This window comes from Myotis myotis, unplaced genomic scaffold (genome assembly GCF_014108235.1).
Source record: "Myotis myotis isolate mMyoMyo1 unplaced genomic scaffold, mMyoMyo1.p scaffold_m19_p_11, whole genome shotgun sequence".
In the NCBI taxonomy this organism is placed as follows: domain Eukaryota; kingdom Metazoa; phylum Chordata; class Mammalia; order Chiroptera; family Vespertilionidae; genus Myotis; species Myotis myotis.
In genome coordinates this window covers 68,139,704-68,163,164 of record NW_023416315.1, presented here as the reverse complement: position 1 = coordinate 68,163,164, position 23,461 = coordinate 68,139,704, and the positions used below count along the sequence as shown (strand labels likewise).

The 23,461-nt window shown below is 38.1% G+C and overlaps 1 protein-coding gene and 1 pseudogene across 19 annotated transcripts in view; both read right to left on the bottom strand.

Annotated features, from left to right (window-relative positions):
* Positions 1–23,461, bottom strand: part of CADPS2 (calcium dependent secretion activator 2) — a 506,535-nt gene that overhangs the window by 189,713 nt on the left and 293,361 nt on the right. The window lies entirely within an intron of this gene.
* LOC118666539 lies at positions 9,802–17,992 on the bottom strand (annotated as a pseudogene).

Here is a 23,461-nt window from a genome sequence, read left to right as displayed (position 1 = left end):
TGAGAAGGAAGTTCATAGCATCACAAGCCTCCTCAAAAAAAACAAGAAAAAATGGTAATAAACCATCTAAATCTGCAACTTGAAGAATTAGAGAAAGAGCAACAAGAAAAGCCCAGAGTGAGCAAAAGGAAGGAGATAATAAAGATCAGAGTGGAAATAAATGACATAGAGACCAAAAAACAATACAAAAGATCAATGAAACCAAGAGCTGGTTCTTTGAAAGGATAAACAAGATTGATGAACCTATAGCCAGATTCACCAAGAAGCAAAGAGAGAGGACCCAAATAAACAACATCAGAAACGAAAGAGGCAAAATAACAACAGACCCCACAGAAATACAAAGAATCATAAAAAAATACTATGAGCAACTCAATTCCAACAAACTGGTCAACTTAGAAAAAATGAACATATTCCTAGAAAAATACGACCTTCCAAAAACTCAACCTGGAGGAATCAAAAAATCTAAATGGGCCGGTATCTATGGAGGAAATTGAAGCAATAATCAAAAAACTTCCAACAAATAAAAGCTATGGACCAGATGGCTTCACAGTGGAGTTTTATGAAACACTCAAAAAAGAAATAAAATCTATCTATCTTCCTCAGACTATTCCAAAAAATTCAAGCTCTTTCTATGAAGCCAGCATTACCCTAATCCCAAAACCAGATAAAGACAATACAAAGAAAGAGAATTACAGGCCAATATCCCTCATGAACATAGACGCCAAAATTCTGAATAAAATTCTAGCAAATCAAATCCAGCAATACATTAGAAAGATCATAAACCATGACCAAGCAGTGGGATTTATTCTGGGGATGTAAGGATGGTACAATATCCACAAATCAATAAATGTGATACACCACATAAACAAACTGAGAGATAAAAACTATATAATCATATCCACTGATGCAGAAAAAGCATTTGACAAAATCCAATACCCTTTTCTTGAGAAAAACTCTCAGTAAGGTGGGAACAGAAGGATCATACCTCAACATAATAAAAGCCATATATGACAAACCCACAGACAACATCATACTCAATGGGCAAAAACTAAAACCATTTCCCCTAAGAACAGGAACAAGACAGGGATGCCCATTCTCACCACTCCTGTTTGACACAGTACTGGAAGTACTAGCCATTGCGATCAGACAAGAAGAAGAAATAAAAGGCATCCAAATTGGAAAAGAAGTAGTAAAGCTGTCCTTATTTGCAGATATTGTACATAGAAAACCCCAAAGACTCCATCAAAAAACTAGTAGACTTAATAAATGAATTTGGCAATGTAGCAGGATACAAAATTAACACCCAGAAGTCTATGGCTTTTCTATACACCAATAATGAACTCACAGAAAGAGAAACTAAAAAAGCAATCCCATTTACCATTGCAACAAAAACATTAAGATACCTTGGAATAAATTTAATGAAGGAGATAAAGGACCTGCACTTAGAAAATTTCAGGGCGCTGAAAAAATAGAAGAAGACATGAACAAATGGAAGAATGTACCATGTTCATGGATTGGTGGAATCAACATCATTAAAATGTCCATACTACCCAAAGCAATCTATAAATTCAATGCAATCCCCATTAAAATACCAACGCATACTTCAAAGACCTAGAACAAACTCTCCAAAAATTCATCTGGAATAAAAAAAGACCCCGAATAGCTGCAGCAATCTTGAGAAAGAAGAACAATGTTGGAGGGATCACAATACCAGATATCAAGCTATACTACAAAACTACTGTTCACAAAACTGCCTGGTACTGGGACAAGAACAGACATATAGACCAGTGGAACAGAACAGAGAACCCAGATCGACCCAAGCCATTATGCTCAATTAATAATATTTGACTAAGGAGGCAAGAGCATACAATGGAGTCAAGATAGTCTCTTCAATAAATGGTGTTGGGAAAATTGGACAGATACATGCAAAAAAAGTGAAACTAGACCACCAACTTACACCATACACAAAAATAAACTCAAAATGGATATAGGACTTAAATCTAAAATGAAAAACCATAAAAACCTTAGGAGAAGCCATAGGTACCAAAATAGCAGACATATGTTGTAGCAGTATCTTTACTGATACAGCTCCTAGGGCAATGGAAACTAAGGGGAAAATAAACAAATGGAACTATACCAAAATAAAAAGCATCTGCACAGCAAAAGAAACCATCAAGAAAACCCACTGCATAGGAGAACATATTTGCCAATCTTATCTCCAATAAGGATTTAATCTCCAACATTTACAGGGAACTCATACAACTTAACAAAAGGAAAATAATCCAATTAAAAAATGGGCAAAGGACCTAAATAGACACTTTTTCGAAAGAGGACATTCAGAAAGCCAAGAGACACATGAAAACATGCTCAAAGTCACTAATCATCTGAGAGATGTAAATCAAACAACAATGAGTACCATCTCACACCTGTCAGAATGGCTATCATCAACAAATCAACAAATGACAAGTGCTGGAGAGGATGTAGAGAAAAAGGAACCCACTTGCACTGCTGGTGGGAATGCAGACTGGTGCAGCCATTGTGGCAAACAGTATGGTGTTTCCTCAAAAAATTAAAAATGGAACTTCCATTTGACCCAGTAATACCACTTCTAGGAATATCAATATATCCCAAGAAAACAGAAACACCAATTAGAAAGGACATATGCACCCTTATGTTCATATCAGCACAATTTATAATAGCTAAGACTTGGAAACAGCCTAAGTACCCATCAGCAGATGAGTGGATTAAAAAACAATGATGGTACATCTACACAATGGAATACTACACTGCTGTAAAAAAGAAGGAATTCTTACCATTTGCAACAGCATGGATGGACCTGGAGAGCATTATGGAAGTGAAATAAGCCAGTCAGTGAAAGAAAAATACCACATGATCTCACTCATTTGTGGAATATAAAGAACATTATAAACTGATGAACAAAAATAGATATAGAGGCAAAGAAGCATCGAACAGACTGTCAAACTACAGCGGGAAGGCTGGGGAGGGTTGGGGTGGGAGATAAGAGATCAACTGAAGGACTTGTATGCATGCATCTATAATAATAAAAGCATAATATGCAAATCGACCGAACAGTGGAACAACCGTCCAGAGGACCTTCTGGATGAAGCCGGGGCTGTGAAGGCCTACTCTTGCATGATTTTCGTGCATTGAGCCTCTAGTATAAGCATAACCAATGGACACAAGACACTAGGGGTGTAGGGGGTGGTGAGGGCATGTGCCCGGGGGTAGGAAAAGCCGGGGGAAGGTCAATGGGGGAAAAAAGGAGACATATGTACTATTATTTGTAATACTTTAAACAATAAAAAAAGAATACTTCCACACAACAAAAATTTGCAAGCATATTATTCAGTATTATACTTTAGTTGTCATTAGAGGGGTGGCCTACTCTTCTAATAGAAAAGAGAGTATGACAATTTATTTGCACTGAGTCCATGCTGTGAGAGTTCATGGTTTTACTTTATGATGAAAAACCATCACTAATGAATATGTGAAAAACTTAATTTTATGCAGAATAGGGGAATAACTCTGTGTTTGAAAAAATGACTATTACTTTTGGCAGATGACTTATGAGTCTACCTTTTAATTCAAAGAACTGGAACGATCAATCTACATGTTGAATGATAAAGCCTTTTCTCCTACAAGCCTTCATTTCTCAAGGAAAAATACAGAAAGGAAAAAAAAAATCAATATATAGAGTAGTTTCGTCCTGGAAAGGGCTTTCTTAAAGAGAAACCTCAGTCAAGGTTGAAAGAGCAATTAATGTAGGCTCAAGAATCTGGGCCATTCTGATAGAGTTCGGTTAACATGTGGCAGAAGTAATCATCCACTTGTGAAAATGATTTTCAGTTCATTCTCAAACACCTTTCAGACACTCATGATCCCATTTAACTGACAACAATACAGGCTATCTGCAGGCACCACTGCACTGGATGTGAAAACCGATAGGGACCAAATGCCCTCAGGCACTTTCAGTCCTCCCTGCAGTCCTCCCTGCTTGCATAAACGGACTCTTCCTTGCACTACCTTCTCTCCTTTATTTAACCCCATAAGATTAAGACATTTTGTTTGTTTGTTTTCAGCTAAGGATGAGAAAAAGAAACCGTTTGATTCCAGACAACAGTGCAACCTGGGCATTAAGAAACCTAGAAGTAAATATTTCGCAGTTGGCTTTTTCTACTTCCTGAATTCTTATGGGAAAGAGTACAGAGGTGGGGGGATGCAAAAACAGAATCATCAGCAAACAAGTTATGTACCGTTTGAGGGAAATTACGAATGAAGAAAATTCAGAAGCTCCTATTGTTGAGCAAGAAATTAAAATGAATGTGCTGTATAAACAGGAGATTTATAAAAGCAAACTTCAGTAAAATGTAGAGTTCTACACTCATTTTTTGTATCACTTCGTAGACTCAATAATATAAACACTGTCACCTCTTCGTTTCCTAAATCCCATCGTCTGCTAGTTTAATCTGAGTTAAATCTCAGATTAAGTTTAAGAGTCTAAGGTGTAAAAACGCTCTTAAAAACTGGCTTGCACTGTACAATCTAAAATATGAACAGCCGCAAACCGCTAAGCTGAGAAGGCCGTAAACCCCACTCCATCCCAGATCAGACACCGAGAACTACAACTGGTCCTTCTGAGAGGGGGAGTTCGAAAGTCCAATGCACTGCCACCTAGAAACAAAGCTGAAGTGGGAACCATGAATGTGGTTCTATGAACAGCTAAACACAAGCCAAACAATCCAACCAAATCAAACTCCACAGAGAACTCTCTTCTTAACAGGGAAGTTTTTCCTACATTTACCTTTGATAACTGGTCAGCCTTCTTTCACATCTCGAAAAAGTGCCCTAATATATACTTTGTAACGGTTCATGATGTCATCAACAGTGGTGTTTGCAAAGTTATACAACTACGTAGGATATCATTCTAGTTTTGTAAAGCATGGTTTCATGTGTCTCCTCAGTTTAAATGTTCTTCAAAATATGGTGATATATTTTTTGAATCTGCAGAAGCTTCACTGCTTTGTTAAACGTTTGAGAAAGTTAGTGGACTTTCCAAGCTGCTTACAAAATGTTTCAGAAGAGGATCAGAGGCGGAAATATCCCAAGAAGAAATTAAACAACCTACCCCAACCAGGAAGACTTGCATAGAATCAAGTCTATGCTACATCCCCTAGGAAGAGGGGAGAGAGGCTGCACAGACCTGAACCCCTGGGGTTCCGGCTACGATACTTTTCAAAGAGGACACTCCACTCCACTTTACAAAAGCTCTTGGGCACCGTAAAGATTTAAACTGCAATAATCCATTTACACAACCCTAGATATTTGTGTAAGATATCCCACTACACTTTCCTCTTCCTGAAAATGTAATTGGGCTGGTAACGATAAAAGTTTCAGCAAAAGCTTTTATGTATGTGTCCAAGTATATAATACTGACTAAAGAAAACGTGTTGTGTCCCTTTTGGGGCACAACATGCCCAAGCAAAAGCAAAATGATCAAACGTTGTTAAACATTATATATAACATGGGTAATCCTGAGTTAACACAAATAATTTAGACCTCAGTTTCCTTATCTATTAATGGAGGTACTATCATTCCATCTTCATAGTTAGGATAAATTCAAGTGAAATATATACATAAGGTGCCCATTTTATAAACTATATCTATGCTAAAAAGAAAATCATTGAGAGGGTCATTTGGGATTCAGTGTTGTTCACTGTGTGTCTTGGAACATCTGGATACAAGGAAGCATTCGGCAGAAAAGGAATGAGACTGGTGGGCAAATGTGAGAAATACTGAGCGAACCAAAGCTAAAGTCTCTATGTGAGGACTTGCAAGAACCTGCAAATGATCTGGACAAGGAGATGCTGAGGAGTGGGGGTGGGTGGGGAGAACAGTGTATACAGTGTCTCCAAAATCATAGAATCTTTTTCACAGAAGGTCTCATAGGAACAATGTCCTCTAGCCTACACTTCAGGCAATTAGCAGGATTGGATGACAACTAATGAGTCTTTAAGCAGTAAAATGATGTGACTGAGTTTTTACATTCTGTTAGGAACTAACTAATATCCCAATCATAATTAAATATCTTCTTCACTTCTCACTTCATTTCACTAAGAATCTATAAAGATTTATGTTTGGGAAAAAAAAATTTTTTATGTGAAATTTGAATTCTAACCGTCATGGATCATGTATGATTACAGACAGGACTCTGTAATGTCCCTCTCTGATCTTAGTTAACATGGGCATTTTTGGAGGGCACTGAGATTTAGAAAACAAACTAGTTAGCCCACATTTAAAGTAACTATTGCATGTGAGTTATTTTCCAAGGTATTTGAATTTCTCCCAGTGACCAGCATGTTTCACAGAATCTCTTCCCCAACAGCCTTCTTCTATCTGAACTGTCACTTGAACACTCCATTTTATGCTTTGTACCAATCTTGTCTGTGTCCAAGGAGGGTGGAGATCTGGTTGAAGGCTCCAGAGACCAAGCAGTGAGATCCCCTTGCCATCATTCCAGCTCTGACCTTGCGCGTTGGCTTCTGTGTCTCTGTCCCTGTCCTTCACCCTTGTGGTAAGTCCGTAAGTGGCTGTTCTGATGAGCAGCTCAATACGCTGGGCTGAAGACCCAGCTTTGCTCTTGTTCTTGCTAATCTTTCTCTGATGCTCTGTTCTTGAATTCTGGACATGTTAGTTGGTCACAGACATTTCTTTGCTCACATTTGTGAACATCGCCTGTGCTGAGATCCTGGTAATTTTCTTGGCTTACTTTGACACCAAGCTTTCCTTTACAGAATTACACAGAGTTCTCATGGCTCTTCTAATTGTTGGTGTGCCATCTATCTTACCCCATCGGTCCCGCACGTCTTACAATTTCATCCTTTTCCAGCAAGTTAAATTTAATACTTGAATCACACATTTCCAATTTCTTCCTATCCCTCATTTCAACAATCACTTTCTCAGAGAAGCCCTCTCTGATATCCCCAATAAGAACACATTTCCTTGTTACATGTATTGGGTAAGATGTGGACATTTCTCCAGAGCCACGGGCGTGGCACACTGGACTAACGTCTAATCCGGCACAAGGCCCTAAGATCTGTGAAGGCAAGGGCCAGATTTGACTCACTGCTCTATTCTGGCACCATACCTCTAGAGAGCAGATATTCCACAAACATTTTTTGGAATGACTAAGTGGCTGTTCCTAGTTTTGTCATTAGGAGCAATCACAATAAAAACATGATGAAGAAGGTAAACTCTAGCAAAAATGTGCATACTATATGTAAAGGTAAAAGCAAAAACCGTGTATAGACTTCAGATTTTCCATAAAGTTGGTGTGTTTACATTTATTTCATCAACAGTATTCAAATAGTTTTGGCAGCAGAATGGTACCCTAAAGTTTAACTTAGAATGGGGGGATATTTAACAGCATAAAGGAAGCACAAAGTGACTCCTACGAAAGCAGGAACAGGTAGAAGTTAGCAGTCTAAGCCACAAACCATCCCAGTATCTGAAAAAGGGACGAGGAGCACTTTAGACGAGACCCTTTGACCCAGAGCTGAAAATAGTCCCAAGGTCACAGTAGCACAAGGGCCTTTTAAGTCCAAATGAAATGGGAAATATTTTATGCCTAAAGACCTCAAAATGCCACCAGATATTATAATTCTCACTAATATTCATTTTTTTAAAAACTTTTTGACATGCCCTGGCTGGTTTTGCTCAGTGGATAGAGCATTGGCCTACGGACTGAAGGGTCCCAGGTTCAATTCCGGTCAAGGGCACATGCCCAGGTTGTGGTTGTGGGCTTGATCCTGTGGGGGACATGGAGGCAGCTGATCAATGATTCTCTCTCGTCATTGATGTTTCTATATCTCTCTCCCACTCCCTTCCTCTCTGAAGTCAATAAAAATATAAAAAGTAAACAAAAAAAACTTTCTGACATATAAATATTGTTGGAATCTCTGAGGAGGCTTAATACTTTAGGACCTCTTTTCTCTACCTAAGTTCTAAACAGTTGGCTAAAGACAAAAGAGTTAACAAGAGGCTAAAACATCCTATAAAATAAAAGCCTAATATGCTAAGTGTCCTACCGTTCGTTTGACCAGTCGCTATGATGAGCACTGACCACCAGGGGGCAGATGCTCCAATCAGTAGGTTAGCTTGCTGCTGGGGTCTGGCCAATTGGTACTGGGCAAGATTGGCCGGACACTCCCTGGAGCCCTCCTGCGGTCTCTCCCCGGTGCGGTCCTTGGCCTGGCCTGCGCCTCTTGCAATCTGGGACCCCTTGGGGGATGTCAGAGAGCCAGTTTTGGTCCGATCCCTGCAGGCCAAACCAAAGGATCCCACTGGTGCATGAATCTGTGCATGGGCCTCTAGTTACCTTATAAAGACAATACTGCAGAGTGTTTCCTTCTGTAAGAAGGAGGCTCCTTTACTAGGGTCAGTATTATCATCAGACATACTTTCCCCACTCCAGTCACAGGCAGGGCCAGATAGGATAGGCCTGCCCACATGGAGGTCCTGACGCTGAGGCATAGATGCAGGACGAAGCAGAGAGCAGGTGCTCCCTATGGACAACTCACCTTCAAGGGACAGAGAGGAAAGGGCTGACCTATGCATGCCCAGTTCCTGCTCTCAAGCTAATCAACCAGATATGTTAAAAAAAATGGGGGGGGGGAGGGGGAGGAGAGGACAGAGGGGGAAGCCAGGGGTATTATTGTCATGAATGTCCTAGCATGAAAGCATACACTGGAGGTGCAGAATAAGTACTTTTCCAAAATAGAGATGAAATAGTGAAAATGATGGGGTGGGGGTGGGGGGGAGGAGGGAGAGAACAAAAAAAAAACCAAAAAACAAAGAACAAAAACACAAAGGAGCGATTCTCTTGAGTCCCTTTTACTTTTAACTGCTATGTGCCCAATGTGGCTTTCACATTTTTCATCTGTAAAACAGGAATAGCAACATTTGCTCTGACTATAATACGTGGTGTCATTACAAAAATCTACTGAAATAATATATGTGAAACAGCCTTTGAAACGATAAAGCACAATATAAATCAAGGCATCGTTACCATCATCATCATTATCATTATATAGTAGTGTAATATTCCAGAAATATTTCAATCCAACAAATTTAAAGGAGTCTTTGGAAAGCTTGGAGTGGCAGTAATTTTTCGACTTTATCCATTTAGAAAAAAGAACCTTCCAAACCATTGGGCAAAACTCTGAGGGTATCTTTTTGTAAAATAAGCATAACTATGATAACACACAAGTTACAACTAGTTCTTCTCATTCATCAGATAAAAGTAATATTGCTATCGAGTATACATTTTTTGTTTCCCAGCTACTGAATTCCTTCGGTTCTTAAGAAATTACTATTTATCAAACAGGAAAACCTTCCAGACCACTATAGGAAAGTGTACTTTGATGACCAGTTTCTTTTTCCCACACATTTACTTATTTGAAGGAGAATGAATAAAAAATACATAAAGGCAATAGTAATGAGGGGAGCATATATAATCAGGCTGGAATTCATTAGGCTTACAAAATGTTTCTCTCTCTCCTTTAACTTAAAGATTAAGAATTCATGAGGGGGGAAAAGTGTGGAAAATGGGAGATATCAATAATAAAAATATATTAAAAAATAAAATAATCTGTAATTTCAAACCCAATTATAATCACTGCTGGTGTTAAAAAATAAGAATTCCATTTATTTATTTATTTATTTATTTATTATTTATTTATTTATTTATTTACCTGTTAAACTATATTCACAATGCTTCTGCCTATAAATGCAGGATACAAAGAAAAATGAAACCAAGGTAATCAACAGAAATAACCGTTATCATTTACAAAACATATTCAGAATTTCAAGCCTCAGATATTTTTAGTTAAAATTGACCGTAGTGATATAGCTTTGATTATTAATACACTACTAAACATTAAAGTTTTTCTGCATTAATTTGATAAAATGTCTTGACAAGTTTTATATGTGCAAAGTGAACTGTGACTTCACCTTCTTTTAACCTCTTCTTCTTACATTTCTTTTAAAAGGAAATGTTTTAAGATTACTTACTACTGCTTAAACAGTGCTACCTTTATTACCAAGTTCTCTACTTTCTTTAGTCCAGACAAAAATATTTTCTATTTTCAGGGAATGCTTGCGCCATCTACTGGAGAAATATATTACCACTTTTGTCAAACAAGATCTATAACCGCAACTTCGAAACAAAATCAGGCCCTTTCCTTTCTCCCATTTTAAGGCATGTGTCAGTATAGGAAAAACCTTTTCCTCGACATAACAAAAATATTGACAGTCATTCAAATAGCTCAACATTCCCATCTTCATGGAATAACTTGACACATAAATTCATAGGCAAAAATAAAAGAGAAGCACAGATAGAGAAAAGGAGATAAGGAACCATTTTGCACCTAAGTTTTTAAACCAAGTATAAACAGAGGCCTCTCCCATTTAACCATAAAGTTAGGGCTAAAGATTAGAATTCTGTCATGTGAATATGTAAAAAAAAGGATTACTTCACAGAAAGGAATTAAAGCCATTCTGGAGGTATCTCTGAATTCCTCTCTCTTCCCCTCCCCCCCAATTTTAAAGTACTCACTGTTTATTAACTGGCCAGATTACAAAAATAACTATTTTTTTAATATCTTAGTCCATTCTTCTAATAAGTCTATTGAGCTGGTCTTCCCTGTTGTCAGCGTTTCCACCTTCCACAAAATGGGTGGCCTTTTTCTTCATTCTAGCTCTTGGAAGATAATTTGAAGAGCCACAGGAAGTTGTTTGCTTCTTTGAAGCATTTTCCAACAGCATAGATCTCACGAGTCAGATTCTCCATGCAGATGATGCTGTGTTTACCAAAAGATGGAGCAATCACTGTGTTCTGTCGGGGCAATTTGCCTTTTGTTGATTTTGCCAGAACCATGTCTGGAGATCAATACATTTATTGACTTCAGGTTCAGGTACCCCAAGCAATACATGGTTTCACAATCCTCTGCGTGTTCATTGAAGTCTTGTGGAGCTTAACAAAGGTGCCACTGGAGATCTGGCAAAGGGGCAGCACCTTTCCAACCTCTGGGCTCACACCACTGATCCCACTGATCCCACTGATCCTGAGGACAAACACCAGCTTTCTTGACGTCCTAATCTCAGTTGTGTACATCTGCCTATATTCCTTGTGATAGTGTTTTAGCTCTTTATTCCTTTTTCCTTTTTGTCCTCATTGGAGGACATGTTCACTGATTTTTAAAGAGAGGGGGAGGAGAGAGAGGGAAAGAGGGAGGGAGGGAGGGAGGGAGAAACATTGATGTGAGAGAGAACATATATAGTTTGCCTCCCAAACACAGCTGACCAGGGATCAAACCTGTAACCTAGGTATGTGCCCTTATACGGAACTGAATCACAACCTTTCAGTGTACCAGATGAAGCTCCAACCAACCGAGCCACACTGGCCAGGGCTAGCTTCTTCATAATAACCTTCCTCCTGGCCTTTCGAAGCAGCTTTGGGGCAAACTTGTTTCTCAGGTGCTTGATGTTCACCTCTGCCAAGTCCCTTTGCTTTTTCTTAAGGGTTTCTGGCGTAGCAGGAACCTTCTTTTCTTCTCTTCTGCCCCTTCATGGTTGCAGCCAGAAAAAGCACTCCGATTTTTTCTTAATAAGTAACCACAATAAGATGGAGTGTAAAAAAATCAGTACATAGAAGACAATAACCTGTAAATATATATTTGTTTCAATTCTCTTTATGGTTTCACCTCTGAAACAGCAGAAGAACTAAGTTTGAGATCTGCTCATTTGCAGTTAAGGAGGAGTGCTATTTTTTCCTAGGAAAAAAATGGGGAATCTTGCTTGCAGGTCCGAATCATAATTACATCCTGGGGTGGGGCACAAACATATCCATGTTTCAGTGAAATGCATAAATTACTAGAAAGTTATAACTGTAACTGAAAGTTGTAACTGTAACTGGCTAGAATCAGAATCATTTTTAATTTATCAGAGGGCTGATTCCCACTTTGTTTGCTCCACAATTACAGAAAAATAGACAAGAAAAACTGACTTCACAGACTGAAAGACGTATATTGGAGTCAGTGCTCTTCAGTGATATTTACTTAATATTTACTTTGTGCCGTTTAGGACAGAAGATATGCTAACCATTAACATAAAGCAGAAAAATGATGAAAAGTGAAGATAAACTACCAAGGGTGTCAGAGAGTCTCAGACGGATAATCATAAGCAAATAAATGACCCTTAAGAATCAAATAAAGTAAAATATATTTATGGACTCTACTCTAGAAAGCAATACAAAATTGTAGTAAATATTAAGGGAATTTTCAACAACTTAGTTTCAAATGTAAAAAGATTTCCAGTGAGACTCAGTCAGTTACCATTCAAGTTAACTAACCTTTTAATTCAATCTAAAAGTTTAAAATGACAGACTATAACAGAATATATTCTGTCATAGCATCCATTTTATACTGATATTTTTTCAAATAACTATTCCCAATGCATTTCATCATAGTTTTCCTTATAACAGGTTACATTTTTAAAGATTTACTGAATTCTAGCCATTGTATTTTATACTTTACATATATTATGTCAATATAACAACCTATAAGGTAGATATAGCTATTATTATAAAACTACCATAAATATAGTCTATAACTTCTGATACTTTTAACACTACAAAAATATTCACTGAATATTTACCAAGTATACTTCAACTTTGCCACCAGATTCACTTCACAGTTATAGTTAATTGTAAAGGAATGGCCACCACCTAATCCTATATAATAAAAGGTTAATATGCAAATAGACTGAACGGCAGAACAACTGGTTGCTATGATGGGCACTGACCACCAGGGGGCAGACGCTCAATGCAGGAGTTGCCCCCTGGTGGTCAGTGCACTCCCACAGGGGGAGCACCGCTCAGCCACAAGCCCTGAGCCAGGCTCACAGCTGAAGAGTGCAGCGGTGGATCCTGGACTGTGAAAGGGCATAGGTTGGGCTGAGGGGACCACCCCCCACCCCCGAGTGCACAAATTTCATGCACCAGGCCTTTAGTATGTACATAAAACACTCACCTTCATGTATGATTTTAGCCCTTATATATGGAGAAGGTGGCCTTGATCTCAGAACAATCAGACCAAGACCACTCCTTGCATATTGGGAGGATGTATCCTGGACTAGCTGTGATTTGGTTGTGAATGAAAAACTGGTTACTTACAGAGGCCATTCCCTGCTGGTGGCTGGTAAGGTAAGAGTCCTCATTTGGAGAGAAGACTAAGAGCAAAATCCCAGGGCACCTTTGTGAGGTGCCAGCTAAATCAGGCCAGCCTTTGGGTAGAGCACAACAGCATATAAACAGAATCTACCAGGCTGATGGCAAGCTTTACTGGTGTTTCTTTTTTCTTTTAATCCTTATTGTTGAAAGTATTACATAGGTCCTCCATTTTCCCCCTTTAACCGTTCAGTCTCTCCCCTACCCCAGGACCTCACCACCCCATTGTCTGTGTCCACGGGTTATGCATATATGCATACAAGCTCAATGGTTGATCACATCCCACTCACCCTCCCCTGCCTTCCCTCTGAGGTTCAACAGTCTGTTCATGATTCTATGACTCTGGGTCTATTTTTGATCATCAGTTTATGTGATTCATTAGATTCCACATATTAGTGAGATCATGTGGTGCTTGTCTTTCTCTGACTGGCTTATTTCGCTCAGTATAATACTCGCCAGGTCCCTCCATGCTGTTTACTGATGGTTTCTTATGTTATTCTCTGCAACAACTTTATTTGTTCTTCCACAGCATAAAGGCGTTGGAAGTACTAACTATTGTAACTGGCTAAACAAAAACAAGGAAGGAGCGTCCAGATGGAAGAGAAAGAAAATGAGGGGCAGGCAGGGCACATCTGAGTCCTGGTCTGTAGGAAGGAAGGATGTGAAGAATACCTCTAGGGAGGGAATCCCACATCCCAGAGAATTCTCCTTCTGAACTAACACGTTAGAGCAGCGGTTCTCAACCTGTGGGTCGCGACCCCTTTGGGGGTCGAACGACCCTTTTACAGTGGTCGCCTAAGACCATCGGAAAACACATATATAATTACTTATTGTTTTTGTGATTAATCACTATGCTTTAATTATGTTCAATTTGTAACAATGAAAATACATCCTGCATATCAGATATTTACATTACAATTCATAACACTAGCAAAATTACAGTTATGAAGTAGCAACAAAAATAATTTGATGGTTGGGGGTCACCACAACATGAGGAACTGTATTAAAGGGTCGCGGCATTAGGAAGGTTGAGAACCACTGCGTTAGAGGTTTATGGTTCTTTTACAGGCAGCAGGATTCTCTTCCAGCAGTTCTCACTCTCAGGAACAGGGGAACAAAGTTAACTACTTATTAAACAGGGAATTAGTAAAGTCTCTATCTGAATATTACACTTAGGATTCTAAAACTGGTCTCAGCTTTTCCTAACTGTAAACAGAGGCAATGATTGACTTCCTAATTGCCTCAAAGAATTATTCCAAGGATCAGATGACCCAGTAGATATAATAATTTAAACTTCAATACGTGTAAAGATATTATACAGACGTAAAGAAACACTGTTAGCAGTACTAGGTTGAAATCTAGGCCATGTCTTGACATTATCCCAAGGAGCTATATTTGAGAAATTCAATTACTTGGCTGATTTATCTATATAATAGAAAACAAATGACTTAGCTTAAGTTTTCACTTGATTGACAATTTGGGGTGGGGGCAAAGGGTGAAAGTGACTAATCAACTAACTGTTCTGACTCATCTGACCCTGGTTGTATAATCATGGAGGCGGGAAAAGTTTAATTTAAGACTTCAGACTCATTTATTGTTCATGTAGGAGAGGAGCCTTTCCTCAGAAATACATTTTCACAATATTTCAAGCCCGTTTGACCATTTTTAACCTAATAATTTTTCAACAGTTAGAAGCTTTAAAAGTATGTCAAAATCCACCTATTCCAATTCAGTGTTTCTCCAATGTTAGCAAGCGCAGAGAGAATGCAGAAAGCTTGGGAAAGCCACACTGATGAGCCCCACACCCCGATTTCTGATTTGGAGCAGCCTAAGGACCTGCCTTTCCTACAGGCTCCCAGGGGATGCTGGGGCTCCTAGTCCACCCTAACCACTGATCAGTCTATACCAGCCGTGGGCAAACTACGGCCCACGGGCCGGATCCAGCCCGTTTGAAATGAATAAAACTAAAAAAAAAAAAAGACCGTACCCTTTTATGTAATGATGTTTACTTTGCATTTATATTAGTTCACACAAACACTCTATCCATGCTTTTGTTCCGGCCCTCTGGTCCAGTTTAAGAACCCATTTTGGCCCTCGAGTCAAAAAGTTTGCCCACCCCTGGTCTATACCTACTGCAACTCCAACAAACACAAACAAAAATATCAGCCATATTTACATTTGAAAAGGAATTTTACCTAAAAGTACATAATTAGTTAGGGTTTCCCTACAGTAGTACTCTGAACAATTTCTCTAACTGAAGTAAACCAAACAAAAGAAAACCATTTTTCTCTTTTCTTCTTGTACAGGGGTGGAGAAAAGTAGGTTTATGGTTGTTCATACTGGAAATAATACAAACAAATGATACATTAATTAATAATACAAGAATAAACTCTCGCTGACTCGCAACTGTGAACCTACTTTTGCCCACCCTGTATTTGATCATAGTGCCCCCACGTGGATAGAAAGATTATTGACAAGAAAGAAATTAGAACAGTTCTCAAGAGGATGAAGTCACTGTAAATTGATCATTGCATTTGCCGGAATGCTCAACCTGATGCTTTGTCCAGATACACCCAGTACAGGTTCATGGAATAAATACCCACACATACTTTAGAAATGCTAACCACTCTTACTCTCAATGTTGTATTTAAAAAACACTAATATGTCTGCCAAGAATTGCAAAATCTCTTTTAGCTCTTCAATTCTATACTGGCATGAAGTAATCCTATGTAGAATACAGTAGAATATATATTACTCTCTCTCTTTCTCCTCCCCCTCTCTTAATGTAATGCCCCTCCTGGCTGCAGCCAGAAAAGCTGGAAGTAACAGGGAGACCAATACTATTCTATGATTTCCATTCTCACAATCATTAAGTTCCTCAAAGGTGTGATGGCATCTATAGATATAAAAGCCTAATATGCAAATTATCCCTTTAGGAGTTCAACTTGGAGACCGATCGATTGCTATGACGTGTGCTGTCCAACAGGGGGCGGCATGGCATGAAGGATGGCCCTGGCAGGCAGATGGGGAAGGGAGGCTCCAGCCGGCAGCCAGAAGGCCCCGATCAGCCCTGATCACCAGCCAGGCCTAGGGACCCTACCTGTGCACAAATTTCATACACTGGGCCTCTAGTTGTAATAATAACTCATTTAGAGGTTAGAAAGAAAATCATCCGTGCTTAATGACTGTAATGCAAGGTGGTTACATGTGTTCTGGCTAAACTTGTTTCCCCAATGCAGGATTACTGGCAATTGTCTATTTGTGCCATATCCTAGAAGAATTCTTTAGGATAAAACCAAGTTTTTCCTAGGTGTAATCAATAATACCTTTACACTCCACTCCACAGAAATGTGCATAATATTTTGAGGTACTATACCTAAAAACTTATCAGCTGAATATACTTTTTACTTTGATGGGGATATATGGAATCAATACACAAAGGAGCCTTAGTCAATGTCACAAATGGAATACTGTTGATATCTAAAAATTATTTAACATAATAGTAAAGAGGCTTGGAGCTTAAAGGCTTGATACTGACAATCTTTTTCTTAATAATTTCTTTACACGCATATATGTGTTTTTTGCCTATTTCCCCTCCCACCTACTAGCATGTATATACATATATCTTCTTCACTTTTCATCATTCTCTTACCTTCATATATATTTGAAATGTATATTCACATTTGCAGTGGGGTTTTGTTTTTTTTTTTTGGTAATTTTGGTAATCACTCAAATCAACAATCTCCTCTGGTATAATATAGGAAAGACATTCACAGGACAGAATCACATAATTTGCTGGCACCGCACAATGGCATTGTAAATGCTAACGGGGGCTAATGAACACATTTACCACTTTGCCTTTTCCTTAGCTTCCTTAAGCACATATGAAACACGAAGAAAAGCCTCGCGTTATTTCATGCCAATTAACAAATTGCTAACATGTCATGTTAATAAAAAAAAGCAATTGACCTAAGTAGAAGGGCTAATTAAATGGAGTAAGATAATTAAACGGTTCTCAATATGTAATCAAAAATTATGGCTGGAAGTGTTTCACAATGTTGTCTTTTTGTTTTCAAGTATCTATCCGCAAAATTCTAATCAGTGTATCCATATGCATAAACGGCAGATCTAGTGCAGATGTTAATTTGTTGCATGATGGAAATCAGGTGTTCAATTACAAATAATGGGGTGTCTGAGAGAACGGCCAAGATTTCCATTTAGCTGAACACATGCATCTCAACCGACAAATGATTGCAAAGCATTCATATTGGAATTAGCTACTAATATGCACTGGAGGCACATCGCATTTCAGTCCTTTATTATCCTCATTATATAATATTCACATCTCCAGCCCTGTGTGTTCCCTAATGTGCCACTGACTTAGAAGTTTGAATATGTGGTGATATAAATGACATTTACTATATCTGAATTCTTTTAAAAGAATGATTTCTATTTTGATCTAAATTCTAGGGCACTTTAACATGAGAAATTTTGTTTCCTAATCTTACATTTCAATAACCAAAATAATTTGCTTTTGTACAAAGGCAAATTCCTTGAACTAGGACCATTATACACGTTTAACAGTTAAAACTTATTTCAACAAAGCCCTCCCACTATATTGTCTAAATGTTATTTTAGCAAAATAACTACACAGAGGCTATCAAAAGTACTCACCTGGACAAAAGACATTATGCACATTTGCTTTTTATATAAATTACTACAAAGATGCAGGCTTAAAATGTATTTATGACCCAGCTGGTGTGGCTCAGTGGCTGAGCACTGACCCATGCACCAAGAGGTTGCCGGTATAATTCCTGGTCAGGGCACATGCCGGGGGGGGGGGGGACGGGACACGTGCAGGAGGCAGCTGATTCATGTTTCTCTCTCATCAATGTTTCTAATCTCTCTCTTCCTTCCTCTTTTTCTAAAATCGATAAAAACATAAATTAAAATATATTTATGAATTAAGATAGTCACCATGCCAAGCCTGTAGTCTGATATAATTCTGAGGGGATAAATAAATATCAGACTGATACTGAATTCTATGTCCTATCTTAAGACCCAAAATTTAGAGTTTGAAAATTATTTATTCAATAACTAACAAGGCTATACCTCGCAAACCTTAACATCGGATAGAGAAGACGATGGGAAGGATCATTGTATCAGATGGCAGAGTAATAGCAGTGTACACCCTTGGGACTCCATTAATTAAAAAAAAAACACACACATAAAGTACATTTTTAAAAAGAAAAAAATTAATTCTTTTCATTCTATTTCAATGAAATCAATTTCAAAATATGTAACTATGGTCCCTTACTCATTAAGAAAATAAAGAAATAAATGCTATTTCTGAATGTGTGGCAACTAGCAAAGCCTCAAATATTACTTGAAGGTAAAAATAGAGAGGAATAATTTCTATAAACAAAGAGATGCAAATATGGTGCACTTATGGGTCAAGTCTCTCCTGCATTAAATATATATGTATATTTTGAATTTCTTTTCATGTCCTCTTGATTCTTATAATGCTGATTATTCCACTCTTCATGACTTTATACTTAATCACTTCACACATTTATGTGGCTTGCCTTGCCTTTAGTAGCATTTGAGTTTTATGAGTATAATCATTTGAAAAAAGCATTGTGTACTATTAGACAGTGCTGCCTAGTGGTTTAGGAATAAGCTCTGGAATCTGACAAACAGGTTTAAATCATGGTCACTTACTGGTTGTATGACCGGTCAGAGTTCTTAACCTCTTTATGTCACAGTAATCTCTCAGTACGTTGGTATAAAAGTGATACCAATTATATCACACAAATATATAATTATAGGAATATATCACAGAGTTGTGAGAACTAATTAAAAGGATATATATTTAAAATACTTAGCTACTTTAAATGTATTTAAAGCAATCACTCTGCTTTATTTTGATGTCAGAGCTGTAAGAAGTCATACACTTCATCAGCTTGCTTATTAACGGGATAACAGATGATCACACTGAAAGGGTGAGTCTACTAGGTAATGAATGCATAGCCTACTTTAAAAATTGACTGCTGCTATTAAGGAATCTTTCCATTATATTCACATGACTTCTACAGAAAGGGCACAACTGCAGAAGTTATCCTATTTACATTGACCACACACTCCTTTAAGAACTAATGGAAACTATCACTGTACAACTAATGAGGACACTTACATATATTTGAAACTTCAACAAGAAACCTAACGACAAGCAGATTTTGTTTTAAGGCTAATGGTAAAATTGCAGGTTATGGAATGTGATATCAAGTCCAACATCAGAAAAAGTGACGCATATGCACTTTGAGGCCTCTTCGAACTTTTCAAAAGAAATTCTACTATATAAGTCTTACTTTTCCAATCATACTTGAGGATAAAAAAGAATAACAACACCTTAAAACAGTGGTTCTCAACCTTCTGGCCCTTTAGATACAGTTCCTCATGTTGTGACCCAACCATAAAATTATTTTCGTTGCTACTTCATAACTGAATGTTGCTACTGTTATGAATCATAATGTAAATATCTGATATGCGGGATGGTCTTAGACAACCCCTGTGAAAGGGTCGTTTGAATGCCAGAGGGGTCGCGACCCACAGGTTGAGAACCGCTGCCTTAGGAGAAACCCTAAACTAAACCTCACTGCTGGGGAAAAGGAGAACATCTGTAACAGGACAAGTTGCCCTCACTGAAATCACCTCTGTAATTGGGTTTCTCCAAACCCAAATTTTATCATAATATCATCTCCATAGAATAGGGTAGAAGACACAAGACAATGTTAAAGAATGCCCTTGTGCATTTATGAATAATCAATAGTTAGAGATTATAGTTACAGAATAGTAAATAAAGCAGACTTAACAAAGGGAGGTTTTTATGGTTATTTAATAGTCAATTAGATACCTATCCTTTGTAAAACAGTGCACTACGAATTCAATGAGGAATTAAAGATGAAATGGTCTCAGATCACGGACACAGGGCTCTTACAAGTAGGGCAGCTAAGGCATTTTCAGACATAGTTAAAATACATAGTAGAAAGCTCTATGGGATTCAAAAAAGAAAACTATACTTCTTCTGTCAATTGAGCATGTTGAAAAATCCAAATTACTTCCCACTTTAAGTAGAAATCATATTTATGAAGATCAATAAGCTGAAAAAGTACCCAAATCCAATACATTTTTAAACTGGAAGTTTACTAGGGGAGAAACACCAACACCCTTAATCAGGTGAGACCATTTACTGAGAAGGGTTAGAAACGGTAGAGTGACATTTCTACACAGAGGGATCTTATGGCAAACAATCTTTCTACGTGAGAGGGGTGGCAGGAAAAGAAAGGGGGTCTGGAAGACGTTTTCAGTAACAGTATTCACAGCACTTTAAGAAAAAAAAATCTTAACTATTGGATCAGAGATATGGAAGAGTAAAGGAAGGGAGGCCCAACCAAGCTTCCCAAGTTATTAGTTGGTCAGACTTGGTCATCACTGGTTAGACCCATCGATGGGAGTAATGAAAAGTTAAAATGGATGAGGCCATTAAGAGAAACTGCATATCTGAGAAGACTTTCATGAAACATATATAGTATGCGACTATTTATCTAAGAAACATATATGTCCTAGGGAGTTTACTCAAGTATCTGTGAATGGCAATTAAAAGCAACGTATAAAAACTAAACAGGATGTTTCTGAGAATATAGAAACAATGCATACAAAGGGGAAGTTCTGAAAATATATTTTTAAGTGTAATACAATAACTAAGAAGAATCATATTTATGCCAATATAGGAGGCAATTCAAGATAAAACTAGGTGAGAAAAACACAGGATCACTATACATAGAAAAGTAGTTATTTTGATATGAAAAATAACTTCCTGAAGAAATGGGGAAAATTCTTTAACTTGAGTGATAGAATAAAACAAACAAAATCAAATCAAACCCAAATTTAAAAAAAAATACACATTAAAGAGTCAAGGTTAGCCCTGGTTGGTGTAGCTCCATTGGTTGGGCATCAATCTGTGTACCGAAAGGTTGCTGGTTCAATTCCCAGTGAGGGAATATGCCCAGTTTGAAGGCTCAATCCCTCGTAGGGGGCGTGGAGGAGGCAGCCGATCGATGTTCCACTCTCTCATAGATGTTTCTCTCTCAGTCTCAAACTCTCTCTCCCTCTCCCTTTCTCTCTCTCTACAAAAACAATAAAATCTTTTTTTTAGAGTCAAGGTAATTGGAAAATAAAAAATAGAGGAAAAATGAGCTGAATTCAACTCAAGAAGTTAAAAAAAAGCACAACCTAACAAAACTAGAGAAAAAAGGAAATATAGATTTGAGTAAAAATCAATGTAATAGAAATACAAATTTAAAAAATGAACACAACCAAGTGTTAGTCTTTTTAAAAGATTAGTAAAATAAACAAACTTCTTTAGGAATAATAAAAATTAAACAGAAATATAGAAACATATTTTAAATGAGAAAAAAAATGAAAAAAGGACAGCTATAGACACAATAAAGTATTTTTAAATGTTAAAACAGGGGTCCTCAAACTTTTTAAACAGGGGGCCAGTTCACTGTCCCTCAGACCGTTGGAGGGCCGGACTATAGTTTAAAAAAAAACTATGAACAAATTCCTATGCACACTGCACATATCTTATTTTGAAGTAAAAAAACAAAACGGGAACAAATACAATATTTGTATTTGCATGTGGCCCGCGGGCCGTAGTTTGAGGACCTGTGTTAAAATATCAGTATCATTTTTCAGATATAAAGGAAAACTGATACAAGATGTACTAGAAAGTTTAAACAGATCAAGTCACACTAAAAATTTTGAAATGGCTATCAAAGACCTCCCCTTAACTGCCAACTCAAGCTTCCATTCCAGACAATATTACAAACACAGCAAAATTAAGAGGAAGATACAATAAACCCCTTTATGTATGGGGAATACATTCCAAGACTCCCAGCAGATACCTATATTTACTACTAGAGGCCTGGCACACGAATTTGTGCACGGGTATGGTCCCTAGGCCTGGCCTGTGATCAGGGCCATCTTCCCCGGCTGCTGGAAGCTGGCCCTGCACCTGTTGCCACCCACCACCCGCCAGCTGGGAGGAGGGACCGAGAGGTTGGCCATTCCCGCCTGCTTGCTGGCCCCACCCCCCACCACCGGTCGCCCTCTGCATGTGGCAAGGTGGGGGCCTTGGGGCTGGCATCGTCCATGTCTGCCGCTCCCCCACCCCCCGCCCGTTCCCCATTCCCCATTGGGCGATCGGAGCCTGCCAGCCAGGGGAAGAGACCAAGAGGTTGGCTGGCAGGCTCCCATCGGGCGATCGGTGGCTGGGGGCAGCTCCTGCATTGAGCGACTGCCCCCTGGTGGTCAGTGCTTGTCATAGTGACCAGTCATTCTGCCATTTGGTTGATTTGCATATTACCCTTTTATTATATAGGATGCTATGTGTGTTTTTCACATACCTATGATAAAGTTTAACTTATAAATTATGTACAGTAAGAGATTAACAACAAAATAGAAAAATTATAACAATATACTATAGTAAAAGTTATATGAATGTTCTCTCTCTCTCTCATAACTGATCTAATAACCAAAATGGTTACTAAGTGACTAATAGATGGATGGGGAGCTTATACAACATAGATATGCTGGACAAAGGAATGATTTATGTACAGGGTAGGATGGAGTGGGAGGTCAAGAGATTTCATAAGGGCTTGCAATTTAAAAATTAGGATTTTTTATTTATGGCATTTCCCATTTAATATTTTTGGAGATTTCCTTTATAATCCCTCGCCCCATGCAGGTAAACATTCAGCATCAGAGTGGTACATTTGTTACAACTGATGAATTTACATCTACACATCATAATCACCCGAAGTTCAGAGTTTACATTATGGTTAAATCTCGATGTTGTACATTATACATGTATTTGGACAAATGTATAATGGTACATGTCCATCATTATGGTATTATACAGAATATTTTCGCTGCCTTAAAAATTCTCTGTGCCCCCCTCCATTTTGCAGAATGTCATGTAGTTGGAAACATACAGCACATAGCCTTTTAAAAAACACTGGCTTCTTGCACTTAGTAATATGTATTTAAGATACCTTCATTTCTTTTCATGGTTTGATAGCTCATTTCTTTGCAGCA